Source organism: Rhamphochromis longiceps, linkage group LG22 (genome assembly GCF_057381845.1).
Source record: "Rhamphochromis longiceps isolate RC_006_pf linkage group LG22, R_longiceps_female_GT1.1, whole genome shotgun sequence".
NCBI lineage: Eukaryota > Metazoa > Chordata > Actinopteri > Cichliformes > Cichlidae > Rhamphochromis > Rhamphochromis longiceps.
The window spans coordinates 15061704-15085564 of NC_140577.1; the positions used below are offsets into that span (position 1 = coordinate 15061704).

The 23861-nt window shown below is 38.9% G+C and overlaps 1 protein-coding gene across 1 annotated transcript in view; it reads left to right on the forward strand.

Moving 5' to 3' along the window:
• Positions 1 to 23861, forward strand: part of LOC146643760 (uncharacterized) — a 403826-nt gene that overhangs the window by 336253 nt on the left and 43712 nt on the right. The gene's annotated exons all lie outside the window — the stretch shown is intronic.

Below are 23861 nucleotides of genomic sequence, written 5' to 3' on the forward strand. Positions count from 1 at the left end.
TGTTTTAGATTAATGCGTTCTTATCCTACACAAGCTGGGGACTTAAGGAGCAGCTGTGGAGGGTACAGATATTGAGATATAATTTTTTAAACATAAAGCTTTCATACCCAGTCAGGCGAATTTGTTTCGGGGAAGGTAAAAATAAAACCTGCAAACCTACCTCCTGCTGCGCTCTCAAGACTGTGGCCAGGAGCCTCATATCGTCCTTATTTCTCTCCTGATCTGCTCTTCATGCAGTCTTCCTGTGTTTTCCAAACTTGTTTTCCATTTTCCGTTAAGTGTCAGACTTACTTTACTGTTTTCTTTTGCAAAACATACGCTAGTGAAGATTTCATCACAGTGCAAGACTCTGTTCTCCAAAGGTCGATTCCCAATAATTTAATTTTCTGCTACACAAATGACAAGATTTCTGCTGGATTAATGATTTGGACATTGAACAGGTCAGCATGCTGAAGCCTAATGGCTGAAGTCTTTAATAAAATTTGCTGTGAATGATCCTAAAAGGATACATTTTTTTACTGGTTTGGAGCCCACTGACAAGCTCCTCATAAAAGTGAAGATTTTATTACCAGATCTGAAATATAAAATTGTAATATTAATGGCTGGATGATCCTGAGCCATCACATTTTAACACACTGGGGAACCCTATAGTGTCAGTGTGCAAGTTAAAAACAGAAAAATCTACATAAGTGGTCGTTGCTAGATTGGATCAGCAGAGGGGACAGTAGGTTAATGGATGGATTCAGTTTATTAGTCAGCATAGCTTGGGTTGGAAGAGGCCCCTCTTCAGTGGAACCAGCTTTGGATTCGGGACACAGACATTCTCTCTCCTTTTAAGATTAAGCTTAAAACTTTCCTTTTTAATAAAGCATATAGTTAGGGCTGGATCAGGTGACCCTGAATCCTCCCTTAGTTACATTACAATAGGTCTTGGCTGCTGGTGGATTCCCATGATGCAGTGTGCAGTGTATGAGTGTTTCTTCTTCAGGGACCTTTCTCACTCACGATGTGTCTATACACCTCTAATCATGACTTACTATTAGTCTCTGGTGCTCTTCCACATTGTGTCTGTGTCCTATCTTCCCTCCCTGACCAACCATGACTGCTTAGCCCTGAGCCTGGTTCTGCTGGAGGTTTCGTCCTATTACAAGGGAGTTTTTCCTTCCCACTGTCGCCAAAGCGCATGCTTGTAGGGGGACATCTGATTGTTGGGGTTTTCTCTGTTTTTTATGTATTATTGTAGGGTCTTTACCTTACAATATAAAGTGCCTTGAGGCAACTGTTGTTGTGATTTGGTCAACTTCTTTTAACTGCAACCAACTCCTCTTCCATTTTCATTACCACTTCAATAGGCCCAATAAGTGATGGTAAAGACACTAATAAGGAACATATGGTCTCGTGTCTCCTATCGTCTCTTTTTCAGACAAACATGTCCCCCATGGGCATGGCATGTACTAATTTAACTGATTTTAGAGGAAAATTATTTGTATAATGAACACTGCATCTTTTGTTCTTGTGACACTAACAATTAATTTACTGTTATTTCACTGTAAAGATCAAAGAGACTGATTGGCAACAAAGCCAGAGGCTTATTTCTCACCTACATGCGCCACACTAATATTATTTTAGAACCTTTTTTTAATCTTTTCACAACCCTCCCCTGGGTCACGAAGTAGTGCAATATGTCAGAAGACAAAGGCTTCTAATCTTTGGTCTATGCTATGTTTAGCATTATCAATTTATCTTTCTGTTTATAATGAGAACATTGATAAGAGCCGATTAACTCTGCCTTTGAGCCTGCAGTGAAATTATGTAGCAGTGGGGCACCATTTAAGTGTGTGTGTGTGTGTGTGTGTGTGTGTGTGTGTACAAGTGTGAGCTGATTGGCCACAAAAAGTCTGTATCAGACTAGAATGCTAAACATCATGATGTTTACCGAATAGGTCAAGACATGGACACACTCAACACGAAATAATTATAAAGCTTTTCAAGGCAAAACAGATGCAATAAGATCATAAACAGTAAAACAGAAGAAATGTAACAACTTACAGACATATTTACCTACCGATGAAAGGAAAAAACTGACACGAATTGTGTTACGAGATGTCGGGTTTCGATGTGCCTTGGCATCATTTCTCCGTGTCTCTTGAACTCCAGTCATTCTACTTCCAAAAGATATTCCCCTATGCAGTCCTTTGATGATGGCGGTGGAGAGCGCTGCGTAACGAATGTGTTCTGATCCCGGGGCATCGCATAATGCAGCTTCGTCAGATACTGCCTACATCTTCCCATACCCCACACACTAGGTGTCAGTTGACGTTGCTTTGACACATGAGCAAGAGAGATAACTGATTATTTTGGTAAACTATCAAATCTAGATTAAGAAGCTGGATTAGTCACTTTTTTTCAGCCAGGAGACCTCAGTTTGCGCTACATTTGGCCCTTTGTGTTATGCACGTTGGGTTTTTTTTTCCACTCCCTCACTACATCCGTGAATCTTCTCTGAGGACTTCCTCTTTTCCTCCTGCCGACAGCTCCATATTCAGAATCCTTTCTCCAATATATCCACTGTATTTCCACTGCAAATTTTGGAACCATTTAAACACTGCCTCTCCATCCATCCACTCATCCATCCATCCTCATCTGCTTATGGGGACAGGCCTGAGCTGTCCCTCTGATGTACTCATTTCTTATTCTGTGTTTTCTGGTCCACTGTGTTTTCCATTGAAAATCGTATCATTTTCAATTCTGTCGCGTCCAGCTTTGTCTCCTGTATTTTTGTCATTGCTGCCGTTTCCAAACCATACATCACAGCAGGTTTACCTACAATCTTTTTCACTCTTGTTGCTTTCCTTCTGTAACAAATCACCCCGGACACTCATCCCCATCCACTCCAGCCTGCCTGCACTCTCTTCTTTACCTCCTTTGTTCAGTCTGTTGCTTTGGATGGTTGACCCCAGGAATTTAAATCCACCTTCACTACCTTTAGTCCTTGCATCTTGACTATTTTCCTCTCTCCCATTCACACACCTGTATTCAGTCTTGCTTCTACTGTGTTTCTTTCTTTCTTCTTCTCTCCACAGCATACCTCCAGATCATTATGTTGTCTGCAAACTTCATATTCCACGGAGACTCCTCTCTGCCCTCAACTGTCAGCCTGGCCATCACCATTGCTGTTTGAATTAAAATACATGGAGTGAGTGGGGAATGACTTCTCCATCATCACAAACTGAGGCAGCTTTGACAAAGCAGTGTTATTTTACACTCTTACTCTACAGAATGTTAGTCTGAACTGGGCTGAGATCTGGTAAGAGACCATAGCATGAATCATGTTATTTTCATAGTAGAGTACTCAACAAAAGACAAAAAAAGTTGAACAATTATGCGCTGATTTGCAGAAACCCTCCCTTCTAACAACACACCCTCACAGTAAACAAGACAAAAAAGGCTGTAAAATTCTGAGATGTCATCATTATTTCCTCTTATTATTCCTCTCTTTTCAGGTTTGAGGTTTTTCTTTAATTCGTCACCTGCCTGTAGTATGAGGACAGATGCATCAAATGAAAGATTTATGCCTGTACCCACTCAAATTTTCTATTTTTCAGCACCATGCTTGCATATCTCCTCTGTATGCAACGTCTGCCCCTGCAGGTCTGTCTGTCAGCTTGCTGTCTCCCTGTTTAAACATCTTGCAAACATCATTTCTGTTTATTGTAATTCATGTTTATGTATGAGTAACCTACACCACTGAGAGAAGGCTTGGCTGCAACAGACTATTGCATGTGTGTGTGTGTGTTGATGTACAGGTGCCTATGTATCATCCTGCATTTTTGTTATTCATGTCATGTTGTCATAAGCATTGATTGAGATGTTACCTGATACCTGACATTTTATGAGAGATTAGATTTTATGCTGGGATGGATAGACAGATAGAAAAGAGGTAGAAATTCCTTAAACCACTCATCTGAGCAGCTCCAATAAGAGCAAAAACTAACCAGTCCTCAGTGAAGTCATAATTACTGCTTTGCATCATCTCAGTATGTCGTCTGTATATCATCAGCTTCGCAGGGTTTTACTGTGTAATCTTCTCTTTACTAGTCTAAAAGCTACACTATCTGCACACCTTCTCTTCTCTTCCACTCTATAATTGGTGAAAAACGGACACTATGTATGTTGTAAGAACGTCATTGTAAGCAGGTTAAAGTGTCATGTGGCAGGTGAAGGAACCAGTATGGTGGAGCAGTTGGGGAAAATTTCTTACTTAGAAATAAGTCCAATAAAATGTTGTTGTGATTTCCAGTAGATTTTTCCAGGCTGTGATATGCTGAGTTTTCCTGCCGGTGGTTCTGAGGGTCTTTGTGTATTTTGCCATTTAGCTTCATTTTATAATATTTCTTATGAACTAGTGCTCTCAGCGTTAATCTCGTTAAAATGACGTTAACGCCATAACCGCATTAACGCGGCAAATCTCCGTTGGCGAGTTAGCACGTATCGCGCCGTTCGGCGTTAGCAGCTCTAATGTGAACCCATGGTAAATTAGCCATTATGGTCGTTTTCCATCCCTTAGCCATTATAAAGTTAGTAAAGTGGCGCAATTTCATAAGTGTTCTTTCATGACCTTAAATTCAGATTGATGAGACCTTACTGAAACAAGTCCTGTTACTCAGCAGCCATATTAAAACATATCTAAGCACTTTTTTGTTATTGTCAAACATTGTCTAAATTAACTTCAATATTAGTGGTCATCAGGACATATTAAGTCAACAGTAAGTCAAATATAATCAAATTTGTCTAAAGGTTTGCTGACTTTGCGTACAAATAATAGAAGTTACACTTCATTGTTACATAATTCTCTCATAGTTCAGAAAAGTGTTTATCTGCTGCTACCTAACCTAGTAATGGCCAAGAATACCACTTTCTGCCCTGGACCAGTTCAACATCTATAAACTTTGATCAACACGGTATTATTATCCTTCAATTTGTTTACAGTATATATAATATACAGATAACTTGCGCAACACCTCATGCACTACATATCCAACATCTTTTTTATAATTGTAATCTTTAAACTCCCATCACTCCTAACTGCTTGAGGCAGATGGGCGCTCCCTAAACCTGGCTGTGTCAGAGGTTTTGTTTTTCAAAACGGACGTTTTTCCTTCCCACTGTCACCAAGTGCTTGCTTGAAAGGGGTCATTTGATTTTTTCTTTCTCTGTATTGTTGTACGCTTTATACCTTACAATATAAACTGGGTTGAGGTGACTGTTGTGATTTAGTGCTATATACATAAAATGTAATTAATTTAATTGCACTTTCTAGTCTAGCAAATGTCACTAGCAGAGCAGTCTATCTGAGAAAAGGATCTCTCATCTTTCTTCTTCTTTCTCTCCCTAACTCTATTGCCTATTTGTTTGTCTATTTTCAGAGAACCAGGGTTATCCCTATAACCAAATGTTCTCTTTATTAAACTTCTAGCTCTTGATAGAGGTCATGTCCGGTCGTCAAACCTAATTAAATTGGGAAAATATGCTCATAAACTACACAGAGATCCTTTACAGATGCTGGTGGAGCAACTATGAGAAAGATTTTAATAGAAAAACTACTGGTAACCATTTCCAAGTCATAGTACTGTGAAAATAGATGGATGAAACCTGTACTGCTCACAATAAATGTGCACTCTACTCCAGCACAGAGTAGCTGTTAGAAGACTCACTATGTTAGGATCAGGATGCAACTTCCCATTCCTGTATTCTGGGCAAAACTGCAGACAGGACACACGCACAGATTAAACATGTTATTCACTTATTTTTCAGTGAATAACTTGAAGTAAGCTCACTCTAAGGGCTTGAAAGACTCAGATGCGGGGTGCAACTGATGATCTCCCTTAATAAGCCTCTTTATTATGAATTCCTAACCTATTGGCATATTACCAAAGCATACACAACAGGCCCAAATTACAGCCATGCATGCCTTCATAGTGGAAAATATCTTACCACTCTCTGGCAAATTCTGCAAGAACCAGAAGTGGGACAGAGCACTTAAAAGAAATGGTGTTCCTGTGTGCACAACATCTCTCAAACACAGCACTAGCCATCATAAAAAAATGTGTAGAGGCTTTCTTCTCCCACAGCTGGTGAAATACTTTGGAGATACATCTTTTCTCGTTGAGCAGTGGCTTCCCCTCAGACAAATGCACCTCAGCTTAGGTGCACTGTGTATAATGACAGGCGCTTACTGCTCCACATAATAAGGCTATAGGTCAGCCTGTGTAAAGTCACAGAGAATTTACCCACCTGCTGGTTTATGTATACCCCTCCTACTTTGTAGATATACTCACAAAAACATGGCAAATACCCACCCTCAACATTAATAATGTAAAGGACACCCTTGTGCCATCTAAATAGCTCTGATCTGTACAGCACAGACCTCTGGGGATGTTCTGTGAAGTCTGGTGCAGGGATATCTTTATCCTTTGGGTCCTGAGGGTTGCACAGTGGGATTTCCATTGAACAGTTCCTTTGCATCGTTTGGATTCCAAGCTCCCACTCAGGATCTAGAAGTTTCCTTGAAATGGCAACTGTGGGTTTTCCATCATATTCAGTGAGTAAGAGCTACCTGAGTCTAGCTCAGAGAGATAAAGGGCGGCTTTTAATATTGACACTACAGTTGCTTTGATGTTCTAGCTTGATGGTAATAGAATTGATAGAAAAAATGGCCCCAACATGACATAAGTGATTTTTATCCTGCTAGAATTAGCAAAAGCAAATTTTAACAGGAGATATTCAAAGTTCAGTGATTATCTCCATGGCCCAGTCAGTATATAGTTAAATGGCTAAGCTAGCTTTAGGGCAGCTGAGAATTTCAGGAGATCTTCATGCAAGAAGACACTGAGAATACCTGATATGGGGCATCCAGCAGTTATATATAGATGGTCAGATGACTGGTCTGGACTCGACAGATGTAGCGGTTATGGAGGTTCCGTGAGTGATTAGGCCAGAAGGCTCTTTCCTTACTGAAATACTGAGTGAGGTTTGACAGAGAACTCTTGGTTTTGACGTTCATTTGCCCTTTCCTCTTCAAAGCTTACTGTCAGAGCTGAAAAGACTAAAAGGTATCCTCCACTTCTTTTTTATATCCCACATGAACAAAGTAGACTTCATGAGGACAAAACACCTACACCTATCACCAAAACCTAGCTGTACATACATGTATATATAGAGGATGCAAATACACAGTTTTTCTGTAGAAGTAATCTTTAGGGGAGATGTATAGAACTATGCATCTACACACACACACACACACACACACACACACACACACACACACACACACACACACACACACACACACACACACACACACACACACACAATTATTCACACATTGCATCATAAACACACAGCTTTTCCTTGCCCCGTCCTTCACATAAAGGCTCTGGAGTTCTTTAATAATAATTCCCTTAATAATATCTCACCACAATAACAATGATAATGGTATGCGGCTGTGAGTGTGTGTTTTTGTGTCCTCAAAAGACTATTTCTATTTCTGTGAATAAGTCAGATAAGATTTTTGCTCTGTAGCCTTACCTGCAGCCCACAACACCCCCACCGTATAACCTTCCCCCCCACTTTTCTAATGGAAAGCATTTTAATTTTCTCCCGAGCACATGAGAGGACATCAGGACAAGCAGTCGGAACAATTCACAAAAAAAAGCTTCTCTCTGTTTTGTCTGGTAGATTTTCGTTTGCTGTAATTCTGTCTGTATTTATCGGTATCTTTATTCTTTTTTCATTGAGTTATTCTGATTATATTTTCAGCCTGTAAAGTTTCTTCTTATGACTCTGCATTGTATATTAAACTTTAATAGGGTTCTTGGTGTGTATGGGAATGTTTATCTGTGTTGTGCGTGTATGCGTTTTATCAAAGAAAAACTCAGTGTGTGCACAGACTGTGTGTGATGTTTAAACATTAATAATATTTCTTTCTCTTTATCTATCAAGAGAAACAGAATTAAGCTGGAGGGAAACTCACAGTCTGAACCAGGTGTTTTCTACCCTTTAAGTGTAGCGCACCCCTAGGTACAATTACTATTATCATTATTGTTATTACACTTAAAGTTAGATATGTCTTGCATCTTCTTAAGTCACAGTTAGCACATTATCCTTTGTTCTCAGTGCAGAAACCTCTGATGTACACTCACACAGTGAGTACACTTCTCCTCCCTTCTACTTTATTGCCTCCTGCAATCTCTTTCTTTGCAATCATCCATGTGCTCATTGTGCACTGTCTCCCAAATAATTGGACCTTGATTCAATTTGTGAGATGAATGTATCTTACCACTGGTTTCTAGCAACCCTAAAAGAGACCCTAAACTATTCTTAAGACACATTTCCAAACAGGATGCTTCATGCATTTCTTGCCCTTTTAATACTGTGCGTTGTAGATTTTTTATTAGTAGTCATAGTGCACTTTTAGAAGGAATAACTTGTTTTTGAAATTTGAAAGTTGAAGCTAAAGTCAAGGTGGAAGGATACATTCAAAATGTTCTAAAAGAAAATGCATAAAAAATGTTACTCTGCCTATTCAGGCTGTGTTTACAGTAAGTAACAAGTAAAATCTTGTATTACCATAACTAAAGGTTATAGCTAACCAATTCAGAGCGATAAAGATGGATTTAGGCAGTTTCCTGGTCAGATAAGCCCTATAACTCTGCGATTTCATGCCAAATTAATTAGGCATAGCATCTTAAAGTGATTAATTTTTATTTCATAGCCTTTCAATGTAAATTTGAAATATCAGGCCTATAGGGTCAGTTCAAGTCAAGGAAGCCATCATTAGGATAAAATGAAACCATAAGAGCAATAGCAAAAACTTTTGGAGTGGTCAAAGCTCAGCAGTGCCTAAAGGCCTGCCAGACCACAGGAGGACACTGAAGAGCACAATGACAAAATTATTTCCATTGTTAAGAAAAACAATTACACAACCATAACCAAGTCAATTTTACAACATCCAATCAAAGGATATCACCTCTCAAGGGTGAGGTGCAAACTACTGGTTAAACTCAAGAAAATAGAAGCCAGATTAGACTTTGTCAGAAAATATCTAAAAGAACCAAAGAGACTGGTACCAGAATGATGGGAAGATAAATGTGTGGACAAGGAGAGAAACCAGGCATGATCTAAACCATAATCACATCGTCTGTCAAAGAAATTGGAGGCAATGTTACGATATGGTTATGTTTGACTGCCAGTGGAACCAAGCCATGAGCATTTATTGATGATGTTAATACTGATAGAAGTAGTACCAATTCTGCTCAGTGTTAGTCAAACACAGCCAACCTGATTCGTCAGTCCCTCACAGTCCAAATGGATAATGACCCCAAAATTCTGCGAAAGCAAACCAAGAATATCTCAAAGCAAAGATTCTTCAATGGCCCAGTCCGTCTTAACCCATCACAGCATGCTTTCGGTTTTTGAAGATAAAACTGAAGGCAGAGGGACACGCAAACTGAAGTGGTTGCAGTAAAGGCCTGGCATAGCATCTGCAGGGAGGAAACATTACATCTGGTGATGTCTGTGGATCCTACACTTCAGGCAGTCATTGATTGCAAAATATTTTCATCCACCAAAAACAATTCGATTGGATAAAATTCAAATAATTGTCTAATTAGTTTGAGCTTAGGACAATGTGGGACTGTGTATAAAAACACCACAATTCAATCATTAAACAGCTAAAGGCAAAAACTTTTGTTAAACCCCTCGAATTAAAGCTGAAAGTCTGCACTTCAATCACATCTTGATTGTTTGATTTAAAACCCACTGTGGTGGTGTGCAGAGGCAAAACTACTAAAACTTTATTTAGTTAAGAAATTACGGACCTGACTGTAGCATTAACAGAGAACTGCTTTAAGACTCAAGTAAGGCCAAGTAAAATGTCTTCTGGGCCAATTACAAATAACATATAAAACACAAATACAAATCTTTACACACCAAGTACTTGTTTTTATGGCTCAACAGTCGGTTACTGTTATTTATTTATGATTATGAAGTCTAAGACATAACCTTATGATAGTTTAGTGAAGAAATTTAGTCAGATTAGCTCAAATGTTTTCTCTCGTTTGTGTTTCTCCCTGGGTGTTCATTAATATGGTAAGTAAAACCTTTCCTCTAACAGCACAATTGGAGCTTGTGTACCTTCCACAGCACCGCTATAGCCCACAAAATACTGTAATGAGTGACTTATTGGGTTATTTAATCTGCTATTCATGCTTATCAGACTTCTAACTGCACTGACAGAAAAGATTGCTGGTTTAAAAATTACAGCCGAGGGCAATTTCACTTCATGACTCACTAACTTCCTTTATGATAATTCATCTTAACTTAGATTCATGCTATTGACATTTCACATCCACAACTAGTTTTACAGCAAATATTTCAAATGTATTCAAGTTAGGTTAGAGGAAAAATAGGGAGATCTACTTACTGATAGCATAAACCTCTGGAAACCAAAAGGTTGAAACCAAATGATGTGAATGGGGCAGCCTGCTCCAGGCAAAGGTTCATCCCTATGCATCACCAAAGCTGTACTGAAATTTGAGTAAAAACAAAACTGAGGTAACTTTGGTAGAAGTTCTACCAAAGTTACCTTGAAAATCAGGATTATTACGCTTTACATTTAGTTAGCTGATAAATGATTTACATCAATCGTCACTTTATAAAAATGGAATTTGGACAAGAAAACGGAGACAAAGCCTGTTTGAGGCTTCAAAATCTGTTATTTCAATCAGAATAAATGATTATATTTGATCTCTTAAAATGAAGATAGTTCTACCTGTGGCTTCTCATCAAAGGTTGAATCTACATGCTAACAAGCTGTGCCCAAATCAGCCTAATTTTCTCTTCACACAATGTTGTAATGAAGTATTTTTGACAGGCCTGATGAGCTATAATTATTTAATGGTTTACAGGCCGACAACAACGATAAGGGAAGATTTCCAAAAAATAAAAAAGAAAGAAAAATAAAAAAAGGTTGGTGGTGGGTTTCTTGCCCCATAAATCATTTCATCATTTTCACTTACCTTAAAAGACACATTGTTATGTAGGTTATGTAGCATGTTATTTAATACGCTTTTGAGTAACAGTCCTTTACCCTGCTTTTAGAAACACACTAAACAGTGGGAAACAGACAAAACTTGTTCCCACCAGCACCCAGTTTTCTTTGTAAAGCAATATCTAAGGTGCCTAAACCTCAACATTATCGAAGCAGTGCGGCATCATCTTAACAGAGAACAGAACAACAAGCAGGCAACACCCAAAGAAGAGCTTTGAGACTTCAAGACGCCTGGAGAACTATTCCTAAAGACTACTTAAAAACATTTAAAGAAAGTTTTCCGAAGAGATTCCAGGCTGTGTCGAAGAATAAAGAAGGTCAAATATTGAATTATGGAAATATTGATTTATAGAAACTCTGTTTTTGCCTTATATGCTGTACTTCAAAGTCTGTGCATTTCGATAAATCGCTGAATCTATCACCAATTTTCTTAGAGATACATAAAGAAATGAGAGGTGGTGCAAGACTTTACCACAGTGCTGTGTATGTTTAGCAATATTTCAGTGAAGTTATTAGCTGCAGGCAATGTTTTGATTAGTTCAGTTAAAGTTTATTTCATTCAAAAAAACTATTTCCTGTGGTAAAATCTCATCAATATTATATGCATAAAAATGTGTGTTATTTATGGCAGGTATCAGAAGATTTTAGCTTGATTATTTTAATAAGAATATACTTAAAAAAAACTGTTAATAATAGTGCTTTGTGGTATTGATGAGACGAAAAGAGGAAAAGGAAAAAATAAGAGGGGGACAAAAAGTAAATGAGCAGAGACAAAGAAAAGCACAAGAGTGGGGATGAAGTGATGCCAACTCCTACCTCTCCCCTCCACCTCATCCATACATTATTCAGTATACCTTCAGGTCAAACTCTCAGTGTCTTCTTGACATCTTTCCCATCTCCTCCTCATATTCAGCAGCTTCCACTCCAGCTCCCTGCTCTGTAGCTTTCCTTTCTCCATCTCTCTGACTGTCACCCTTTCATATTCACCAGAAATGACCTCTGGGATGAGAGACCTTACTGTGAAATGTCAAACTTTTATAAATTCTTTTTTCTTCTCCCCCCCCCCCCCCTTTTTTTTTGATTAAGGAGGGTTGATTATAGGCATATGCACACAGATGTAAACATTTTAAATGGTTTTTAATTTAATAAACTAATCAATTAATTACTGTTTCATCAAATAAAAGTTCTTTATCACTTGCTGGCCTCTTCTTTTTCTTTCTCTGTCTACACAGTCAGGGCAAAGCGAAACAAGCAAGAAATTTAAAAAGACATATGAACAGAAAGTGTCAGATTTTATTCAACAATGGCCACTTTAATTTTTTTTCATTTAAGTATGGAGTCAGCCTGTATGTGTGTACCTACATTTTCATTTCTGCAAGATTTGTGCAGCAAATTTCTCATAAGTCTTTCTTCCATCTTTTATCTTCTGCATACTAAAGCAAAGTTACCATACAAGATTGAGCTGAATCGGTCTACAGAAATCAAGGTGATGGAGAATATGTGATGTCAGCATTTCACCTCACCTTGACCCCATCCATGGTCTGTGATGCAAACTAACAAACTCAAACAAAAGTAAATGGAAAGTAAATGATAAACAACTGGATATGAAATAAATTGCATAAAAATATTTTTTAAAATGACATTGGTTTGTTAAATCTGATGTTGATTTTTTTACATTTTAATTTTCTTCTGTATTGATTTATCATTGTATTATTTCCCCTCATTTACTTTCCATTTCCATGTTTTAATTTTTCAATTTGTTTATTCATTCATTTATTATTTCTTCTGAGGATTATTCAATTAATTTATTATTTCAAGGGAGCACAACAATATTGATAGGGAGGCCTTATATATTATATCCGCACAGACTAACTGTACTACTGTTAATCAAGTAACTTAGGCCTAGTAACGCAACACTGCAGGTCTGTGAAGCTCCAACTAAGTTTTGGTCCATTTTTCTCTGCTGTTCTACATGAATGTGTTGCTAAGATTTTAGATATTTGCAGATGTCACACATATGCATACCATATTTACTTGTATGTCGTGGCTCAAGAGTTGGGAGTTTGCCTTGTAATCAGAAGGTTGCTAGTTCGAGCCCCGGCTTGGACAGTCTCTATTGTTGTATCCTTGGGCGAGATACTTCACCCGTTGCCTACTGGTGGTGGTCACAGGGGCCCGGTGGCGCCAGTGTCTGGCAGCCTCGCCTCTGTCAGTGCGCCCCAGGGTGGCTGTGGCTACAATGTAGCTTGCCATCACCAGTGGGTGGATGACTGGATGTGTAAAGCGCTATACAAATACAGGCCATTTATATTTTTGTATTTATCTAAAACCTTTCAAAATCAAAAAGTTCAAGTGCAAAAGAATAAAAACTTAAGAATAAAAACTTAAAAAAACTTACTAACTTAAAAAAAATTTAATTAAAAGCTGTTCCAAATTCACCTAAAGCAATGGAATTAATTAAACACAAAGCATAAGTAAGCATTAATGAATTGAAAAAGCCAAATGATAAAAAAGCAGGGTTTAAAAAGAGATTTAAAACAAGATTCAGAGTTAGCCTGACTGAGATATGCTGACAGGGAGCTGTGGGGCCCGAACTACAAAAGCTCAAACACTTTTAGTGACCAGACGAGTCTTTGGGGCCACTAAAAAGGCCATGTTAGATGGGCTGAGGTAATGTCCAAGCGTATAGAGAATTCACAGTTTAGAGTTGTAGGCAGGAGCCTGACAGTGCAGGGCTTTAAAAAGAAAGAATAAAATCTGAAATTCAATTCTAAAACTAACCAGCCAGTGAACAGCTGCAAGGACCGGTGTTATGCGGCTGCTCCTTTTGCTATGTGTTAAAAGCCTGGCAGCAGCATTTTGAATTAATTGTGGCCTGTGCATGTTACGATGACTGATGCTGGAGTAAAGTGCGATGTAGTGGTCAAGTCTGGGGGAAATAAAAGCAGGACTGACCTTTTCTAAATTGGGCCAAGACAAGAATGAGTGGATTTTAGATATCTGTCAAAGCTGAGTGACACAGGACTGCATAACTGTGGACATTGGCAAATGAAAAAAGAAGCTTGGAGTCAATGACTATGAGAGGTTGCGAGTAATTGTAACTACTTCCGTTACTGCAGTGCCAAACTTTACATTCAGGTAACCATGAGGTTTTTTCAGTATACATGAGGTTAAAAGAGGAGATGTACTGATATACAGGACACGAGGGTCAGGTAAAGCCAAGGTGAAAACAGCAAGGGCCAAACACAAGTTGACAGTCAGGCAATTAGAGCTGAAAGGCAAAAAAACAAAAAAAACAAAAACAAAGCAAAAGAGAAATAGTTCAAAAACACAAAATCACACAATCAAGCTAAAAGTCAAAGTAAAAATCACACACACAGAATCTAATGAGAAACCTGACAACACAAACAAACAGACTTGAATGCTTGGCTCCAGAGAGTAACAGTGTGGCAAATAAACTACCTGAACTGACTGCATGATTGAACACAGTGGGTATTCAAAACGGATGTGAAACAAAACAAATGGCAATAAAAGCAACTGGAATACAACAAAGTGGCTCCAAATAAAAAGGAAAATTTAAAAAAAGAGCACATAGCAAAACGTGAAACAACATCATAAATTCCCATTTGATATTTGTCTTCTGTGAAAAGACTTTCAGATCATGCAATAAATAATTCTAAACACGCTTGAAAGAGTATTGGCATCAGGAGAAAAAGAATTTAAAAAACTCAACTCAGCAGATGGATGATTAGATAATCTCTCTGGGACGGAGAATCAGAATGCTGTTACAGTTCAAGGCCTTGAATAACAACACTTAGAGTGTTATAAAGGTAGTGTAAAGTGAGATAACATTCAATGGACTCCAGTTATGGAGTGAATGGCCAATTAAGGAGGAGTTAACATGGAAAAAAAAAAGCAAGCGAGAGCAAGAAGAAAAGGAGATTCAACATCAAAAAGTGGAAAGCAAAGAAAGTCCAGAGGTGAGATGAGGCTGACAATGAAAGAGGAGCATAAATTATTAAATGAAAAGAAAATCTTGCATGACAAAGAGGGAAGAACATGAATTGTAAAGAAAACGAAAGCTCCCACCAAGTGATATGAATAAACTACTCAATGTCTTCAGCGAGTGTGGGAGATACAGCAGAGAGAGAGAGAGAGGCCAAGTGGTGAACAAGGAGAGGACGGGAGAATGAATAAATGAATCAAAGAGAGGTGGTGAGAGCGGGAGGGGAAGGGTGTCAGGGCGAGAGAAATGGGAAACAAATGCATCGGAGGGAGTTAAAGAGTGAATAAATGAAGCAGGAAGAGAAAGCAGGGAATGATAATGATCCTTGAGGAGTTAAGGGGGAGAGTATTAGGAAGGAGCAATTGGCGGAGATAGGGAGAGTGACGGATGAGGGGAGTGTCAGAGAAAGAGGAAACAGAGGGAAATGAATGGTGAGTACAAGATGACAACAGAGATAGAAAGGTGGAGGTCTTTCTTGCCTCGTCCCACTTCCTTTCTCATTTTCTCATACTTTATCACTCACTGTCATGATGTCATTCAAGAGCTTCCCTTTTCCTGCCTTACACTTTCTATCACTTGCTTTCCTTTTGTTGTCTTTAGTCCTTCTTTCATCATGGGAGCTATTCCTACTCTACCACAACTCTACTCTATTACATGTTTACAAGTTGTGCATAGCAGGTTAATAAGCTTACGGAAAGACAAACACTCATTAATATATTATTTTATACACATTACCATGTTTCTATTAAGAAGGTTCTTTAATTTTGACCCAGTTTATTCTATATGAGAATAAAGTTTATTCTTTAGGGTCCAGTTACGCAGTCTTAGAGACTGGTTGGTGGAGCATTCACCGAATGGCTGCAAAGTTGCTTGCAGTTGATCACCGACTGGTTCCTTGGCCTGAGTGACTGAGACCTTGGTGGAACAGTCTTTAAATATTACAAGACTGTTTTGCACAAAGTCATTAGCCAATGCAATATTAGCTCTGCAAGCCTTGTTGGCATAAGCAGCACAACACACATGACACGTTTGCACATGTATGGTATGAAGCTATGTTTGGACTGTATTTGTACAACTGCAGCTAACATAGCAGTTGCTCTGCTGTTAGTAACTGAGATTAAGTGAACACAAATACAACATGTGCACTGCTTAAGGCCCATTTTGCCAGTTTTTCATAAAAACTTTTGAAAATAGAAAATATTTTTCCTGCATGCAAAAACGCTCAACATTAGCCTCTGACTGCTTCATCTACAAGCACTAGTCTCTTTACTTGTTGTCTTCAAATACATTTTGTCATGATGCACAGCATTACTGGAAACAACTAATTGCAAGTAATATGTTAATTATAGCATAATAAACAAAAAGTAAATAGCAATAATAATTTAGTCATTTCAAAGGAACATCTGTTCATGTGTACCAGTAAGTGGAGAGGTTTTTGTATCTATAAACTAAACGGATAAATAAACTGGGTTTATAAATTAATCATCACATCCAAAAATTTGCCAATTGCCTCCTTTCCGTGAGCTAGACAAGACAGAGCAAAAGAAATAACAAGTGTGAGAAACAGAGATGGCACATAAAACAGTTCCTGGAGAGGCGAGGAAGAGAAGAATATCAGATCAACAGATGAGACACTTAGAATATTTTTTTCAGGGTTTAAATGAGCTCTTGTTGCATAATAGCAGCGAACAATGTGGGTCCATTTGTTTAAAACTGAACAAAGCATTGGCAACATAAAATTTAGAATATGACTACTTCGTTAACATTACGAACCTTTTTTTTTGCTCAGTGCTTTATCCCTGCTGTTGAAAATAAAACACAAATTAAGTTAACCAAGACCCGAGATGGCACTGTTGCAAACGGCAACCTACACATCTGACCAGAACTGAGCACTGTGTCTAATATCATTTATTGATTTTACATTGAACATACTGCAATAAATGGAATCTGAAGATCTGACGACAAGACACTGTATTTCATTTAAAAAGAATTCATTACACACTTTAACACTAAAATTTATAGCATTCTTATAAAGACATGAGATACACCCACCTGTGCAAAGTGACGTCTTTTGTGAGTCCCTTGTGTGCATATGTGTGATTAATTAATTACCAAATTTCTTTTAAAACGTCACTTTCCTGTCTTGAGCTCCTCAGCAGGAACCCTCAGAGTTGCCTTCCCACAGTTTTCTGAATAGGTTTACCTGACATGACATTGTCGTTTTCCTAGTTTTTATTCTTTATTTTTATGTGTGTCATGTTTCATTTCCTGTCTTTCTACCAAAAACAGAACACTAGACATCTACACCATCCATCACAGCACTAGCTAACAACACAATCAACTTCTAGTGTGATTATCAAACAGGCAAGCTGTGAGGCTTTCCTCCAGTGTGAATGAATGGAATAGTCAAATCAAATAGGAGTAAACACCTTGTTTTAAAATTATTGCACAACGATAGGCTATATGACCCATACTGTATCAGGTAATGTGAAATGCATCATGGCTTCAGGTAAAAATAAAAGGAAAATACAACACGTCTGCTCAGATTTGTAGCAGTTTTCCTGCAGCTGGCACAAAAAGATGCCTCAATTATTATGAAGGAGATGGCAATTTTGAACATTTTATCACAAGCTGCCAATCAAGAAGAGCTGTTTAATATTTGAGAGAAACCAATGAAAAATCATTTGAAAAGGTATGTTTGCAGCCCCTTTTCTGTTTGCTGGTAGATTTGTTGGAGGTCAATAAATCAGGAGCTGACACACACACACACACGCACACACACTTGCCTTTTATATCTTAATCCTAACCCTTAGCCTAAACCGATAATCATAACCTAACTGTAAACCTGACACTAAAACCATGTTTTGAGCCAGAAAAAGTTCTTTCAACATGTGGGGTCCAGACACACACACGCACACACACCAACATCTATGTAGTACTAAATGTTGCTGCATGCTTTGATGTCAACCAGCTATTTTTTTTGTCCAGCTTAAGTCAGAGATTTTCATTTCATCTGCTGCAAGCAATTAGTGTGAATGTAGTTCAGAAATCTGTGCAGGATTTCTAGTTCCAGGATTTTGAAGAACAATATTCTTGGTCAAACAACTTGTATATTCTTGGCAAGGAATAATGTGGTTATTTCAATCCTCTGATCGCCTTCCAAATAATTTTTCTTGTGACTGTACTACACTGCACTTTGGTAGAAGTTTCACATAACTTACAACACCACCAGATACTACTTTTGTGCACAACAGAGAGCGAGCAGTGCCCTCAGTGTGACTCTGAGCTCTGTCTCTAATGTAACTTGCTTGTCTGTATGTTAATAATGTACCATGTTTGCAGTAGCCGATTCAGAAGCTATTGCTGGTTCTGTCAGCTGATCTGTATTCACTGCTGAAGCCTCTGCAAGGTGTCAAAGGTCTTTAATCACACCAGTGACCATATCACAAAGGAGGTTATTGTTTTGTTGCCTGCTGAGGCTCTGTTGCCCTCCAGTCCACCAGCATACTCTCTCAGTTTGATGCAATCACTCTGGATACCTTCTGACAATTGAAGAAGGTAAATTTGCCTACCACCTCTCCTTACCCAACTAATTATGGATGTCCCTCTCATATTAAGACCCCTTATGGTCTGTATGTTAATAACTCCCTCCCCCCATTTTCATTGTTCCATCAACCTTCAAAAGAGATATGATTAAAAAAATTAATAAGTAACGTTAACCTTAATGTCCTCAATAATTACAGCTACATTTCAAATAATTTCTTTCTTTTGTAGTTCAGGAAACCTGGCAAGCTCACTAACTGGTTTTCTGCAGAAGTACTGTGTTTGAAAAATCTGAGTGTTTCATAGGGTTGTTGATAGCACTGAAACAAGCACACTGTGCGGAGCAGCATTTTGTTGGCTCTTAACCTTTGCAGTGTTAGATAAACCTGAGAAAAGAACATTGAGCACACAATCTGCCAAATCTGTTTGAAAATTTTCCAAAACTTGAAATCATAAGTTTCACATTGTTGTCACATCTGGTTTGACGAACTTGACAGCATGGCTGAAATTTGGAAAAGTAAAACCGACCATATCAGCTCCTGCTGCTTTGCAGTCAGTTTCAACAGTGTCCAATTTAACTGTGATCTCTCATTAAAAAATAATTACACTGAGTTGGCTAACACGTACTGTTCTCATCCCTAAGGTGTCTATGTGTATTTGTTTGTGTGTAAAATTTCTCCAGCCATGCCAGACAAAGGAGAATGTGGACATGCAAGAAAATATCATACAGACGTAGGTGAGGAAAAATACAAATAGAAGGAGAAGAGGAAAGACCAGAAGAAAGATGGAGGAAAAACAAAAAGAACATTGTGAAAGAGGACTACGGGGGGGGGGGGGGGAATTTGACAGTACAGTACTAGAACTAAAGACAGAAGTGGAGAAAAAAGAGAGGATGAAAAAAGAGGAGACGTTTGCCCATGATGAGAGAATTAGTCCCTCCTGCAAGTGACTCAAACTGTGAATACCTGTATGTGCATGTGCTCAAGGGTATGTGTGTTTGGTGAACAAATGGGTAACTGTGTGTGCTGTTCCTAGGATTGAGCTCTTCTTGACAGAAATCGCAGATGTTGTTCCTGGGATCTGCTGCTCACCTACCATGGGCGTCACTGCACTGAACGCTCCAATTACCACTACGACCATTGTTTCCTTAACTCTCCACATCTTCTCGAGTTCTTCTCTCAGCCGTTGGTACTTTTCAAGCCTCTTATGTTCCTTCTTCCTGATGTTGCTGTCATTCGGTGTCGCTACATCTATCACTACAGCCGTCTTTCTCTCCTTGTCCACCACTACTATGTCCGGTTGGTTAGCCATCACCAGTTTGTCCATCTGTATCTGGTATCTGTGTAAAGATGCCCCTGGATTGTCTCAGGGGCATCTTTACACAGCCTGCTATGGTAGACTCTCTATGGATCTTGTACTCAGAGCTTGTTCCTGAGCTGCCATGATTAGTGCTTCTGTGCTGTCATCCAGTCCAGCTTTGTCCAGCCACTGGTAGGACTTCTGGATGTCAGCCACTTCCTCTATCTGCTGGTGGTGCATCCATGATGGTTCTTGGTTCCTCTTCTTTCTTGGGTTTCTGGTGCCTGAGGTATTCACTAAGCACACGGTCGGTTGGGGCCATCTTCCTGATGCACTAATGAATGTTCATTGTGTCATCCTGCACAATGGTTTTGACACTCACAAGTCCTTGACCTCCATCATTCTGCTTAGCGTGCAGTCTCAGGGTGCTGGATTTGGGGTGAAAACCTCCATGCATGGTAAAGAGCTCCTTTGTCTCGATGCCAGTGGCTTCTATCTGCTCCTTTGGCCAGCTTATTGTCCCAGCAAGATATCTGATCACCAGCAGGGCATAGGTGTTAATTGCCTGAATCTTCTTGTTTCCATTCAGTGGACTCCTGAGGACTTGCCTTAATCTCGGCAGGTATTTGGTGGTTGCGGCTTTCCTAGTGGCCTCATTGTGGTTCCCATTTGCCTGTGGGAGTTGCAAGGAATGGTAGCTGTCCTCAATGTCTGCAGTGCTGCGTTTGGCATGTGTGTGTGTGTGTCTGTGTGTTTGGCAGTTTTAGGAACTCCATATTTGAATATCACCCAAGCAGTTCCACAGACATAAATAAAGAGACAACTAGTGAACCGGTGAAAGGCAGAAGGTGAGAAGAGGAAGATGGAGACAAAGAGACCGGACTGAAAAATGAAGAAAAGATACACATATGGAATAGAAACACAGACAGATGGATGGATGAGTCACTCTCCCCAGCTCGCCTCTGTGTTCACCTCAGTCCTCTGTTATGGTCCGCCATCCTTTCTCTTTTCTTCTTTACAATGTTCTGTGATCCTGGTGTGATGTTTATTTCCTGCCTCGGCTCTACACACGATGAAGTCTTTGCTGGTCGGTTACTCTGAATAACTTATTGTCATTATTCATTGCAAATAGCTCAAATAGCTCAGGAAGTTGTGGTGGCTCTTATTCCTCCTTTCCTGCATTTATCATGTTCTCTCATGCACACATGCTGCTCACTTTGCTGTTGTTTGTCCTGTGTGTATGTCGTTGCTCATCATGTCATCTGTCTGCATGAGCTTTGTATCAGTTATTATTTACAATTGTTTAACAGCTCTAAGCTCTCTTGATGTCTTACTGCTTCCTTTTACCCCCCAGTGTTTAAAGTGAATTGTGACACTTCTCAGCCAAATGGGCGTGAAATAAGAAGACTGAAGGTATCAGCTTTACTAAGTGTAGACAGATAGATTATGGCTTACACAGCTTCAAAAGCAAAACACATGCTGAAATGCACTGTAATGACACCCATGTTTCTTGACTTATGCTGCAGGAATGAATCACTAATGCGTTGACTTTATGTTGTCAAAAAAAAGAAAAGAATCTTTAGTAAAAACTGAATGTGATGTTCTGCAAAATTTGTTTTGGTATGAAGCTTAATAAGACTAAAATATGTTTTATTGTATAATTTTTTAATTGATTTTCAGTAACTGAAATGTGATTTTAATTTATTTGAGTAACCTTTAAGTAACAAATCAGTGGCTTTCTGTTCTTTAATGGTCCTGTAACTGGACTATATGGATTTGCTTTCCATAGGGTCGCAAAAGCAAAAAACACACTGAGAATACATATACCAGGCAGCACAATTCAACTTTAATGTGATGACATATAAGCTTATGCATAACATGTATTGCTATCTAAACTTGCCTGTATTTCTCAGCAGGTTTTGGATTGGTAATGGGAGAGCTGGACCACTAAATAATCTCCAGCAAATCTCCAGAGATTCTCAGTGGGGTTAAGATCCAAACTCTGTGGTGGTCAATCCAGGTGTGATAATTCTGGGAGCATGATATAACATTCCCAACAGTGGTGGGATAACACAGCATGACCAAAGTGATTGCAATCGTGTGTAATAAACTTGCAATCTCGTTGCCTTTGAAATGGTTGCTTCAAAGATGGGCACTATGCCTTTTAATCAGCTTGCACCCTCAAAGTGAGTCTAGTACATCAAGACCAACGACAGACAGCGATAAAATGGCAATAAAATGGAGTCAGTCTGCCATCAGTTTGCAATTGAATGGGGTCAGGTTGGCAATTACATGAAAACTGTTTGTGATAATATGACATTTAAGTTGATAAACTGGTAAAAATCTCAAATCTCTTGTCATCTACCTACACAGAATTTACATTAACTTACATTGAGAGTCCAGGCAGAACCTCGTGGAAATGAAACAGAAATTCCTAAAAAAAGAGATATAATCAGAACATAACAATTTGACTACCTTTTAGAGTCGAGTCCCCTATTGAAAAAAAGATGCATTGTTCATCTGTACTGACATATAAAAAATCATTATTGGTTGTGGACTCAACTGCTCATTTAACTACCTTTAGCAGAAATAATTTGAATTTGATTGAATTCTATGTACAATCAAATGTGTGATCGTGTCGGTTCTTACTGCCATTTTAATGACATTCCAGTACATAGGGTCAGAGATATACAGATATTCAGAGGAAGATTTGGAAAACTATTTGAATACTAGGGACTTTGTAGAAGAAACACTTTGTAAAAAAACACTTGGCAAAGTCTTTGGTTCTGATTTGGACTTATTTTCATACTATATCAGCACTTATGTGACAGTATCATCTGAGTAGCAACACCTATATTCAGGAAAATACTGCAGCTGCTTCTTGGGCATAAGTAGAAGTGATCATCTGTTGTTGCTGCAGAGCTGAAGTGACCAATGCAGAGGGTATACTGGTGCCTTTAAGGTCCCATTACAGCATTTCATTCGGGTTGAGTTCTGAGCTTTGACTGGGACATTACAACACCTTGATTCTTTTTCAGTCACTCTGTTGAAAATTTGATGCTGTGATGTTTGGGATCATGTCCCGTTGCATGACCCAGCCTCACATTTGGCTCCACAATGCTTTGGTATACAGAGGAGTTCATGGCCAACTTAGTGACTGCAAGGTGCCAGATAGCTACAAAACAAGCCATAATCATCAAAATTATTGTGGTTTGCAAACCTGAGCTGTGTTGCCATGTTCATTTTAAAGAGAAGACTTTCTCCTGGCACCCCTTCCAAATAAGCCATACTGCCATTCTTGTTCAGTGTTTTTCTAATTGTCCTGTCATGTACTTTAATATTTAATACCTTAAAGTGAGACTTGTAGAATCTGAGATGTAGCTCTTTTTGAAGTTTTTCTGATCTTGGGGTGAATTTGCTGGGGTATTGATTCCTGGGAAGACTGGGAGCTGTCTTGAATGCTTTCTACTTTTGAATTATCTTTCTCACTGTAGAATGATGGACTTCAGATTGGTTGAAAATGGCCTTATAACCCTTCCAAGATTGGTGGGCAGCAACGGACGATCTGATTTCCTCGTGTCAGCATTGTTCCCACATCATCATAATTAATGTTGTTCCAGGTTCAACATGGCAAGTGACCAATCACCTTCTTGTGACGTCATTCCTTTGCGACTTCGAAATACCCGCCTTCGAGTATTTCGAAATACAAGTGAAGAAGCGAGAAACCGCCGCCTGTCCGCCGAATTTGAAGTCAATTTAGGATACTTTCCTTTAATAAACGGTAAGCATTATACATATGTTCCTCACTTGGCTTGCTGTTTGTTTGCTAGTGATAGGCTACTTGACGACAGCATTAGCTAACCAGTGTTCTCTAGACCAGCGTTCCCCAACTTTTTGGGTGTT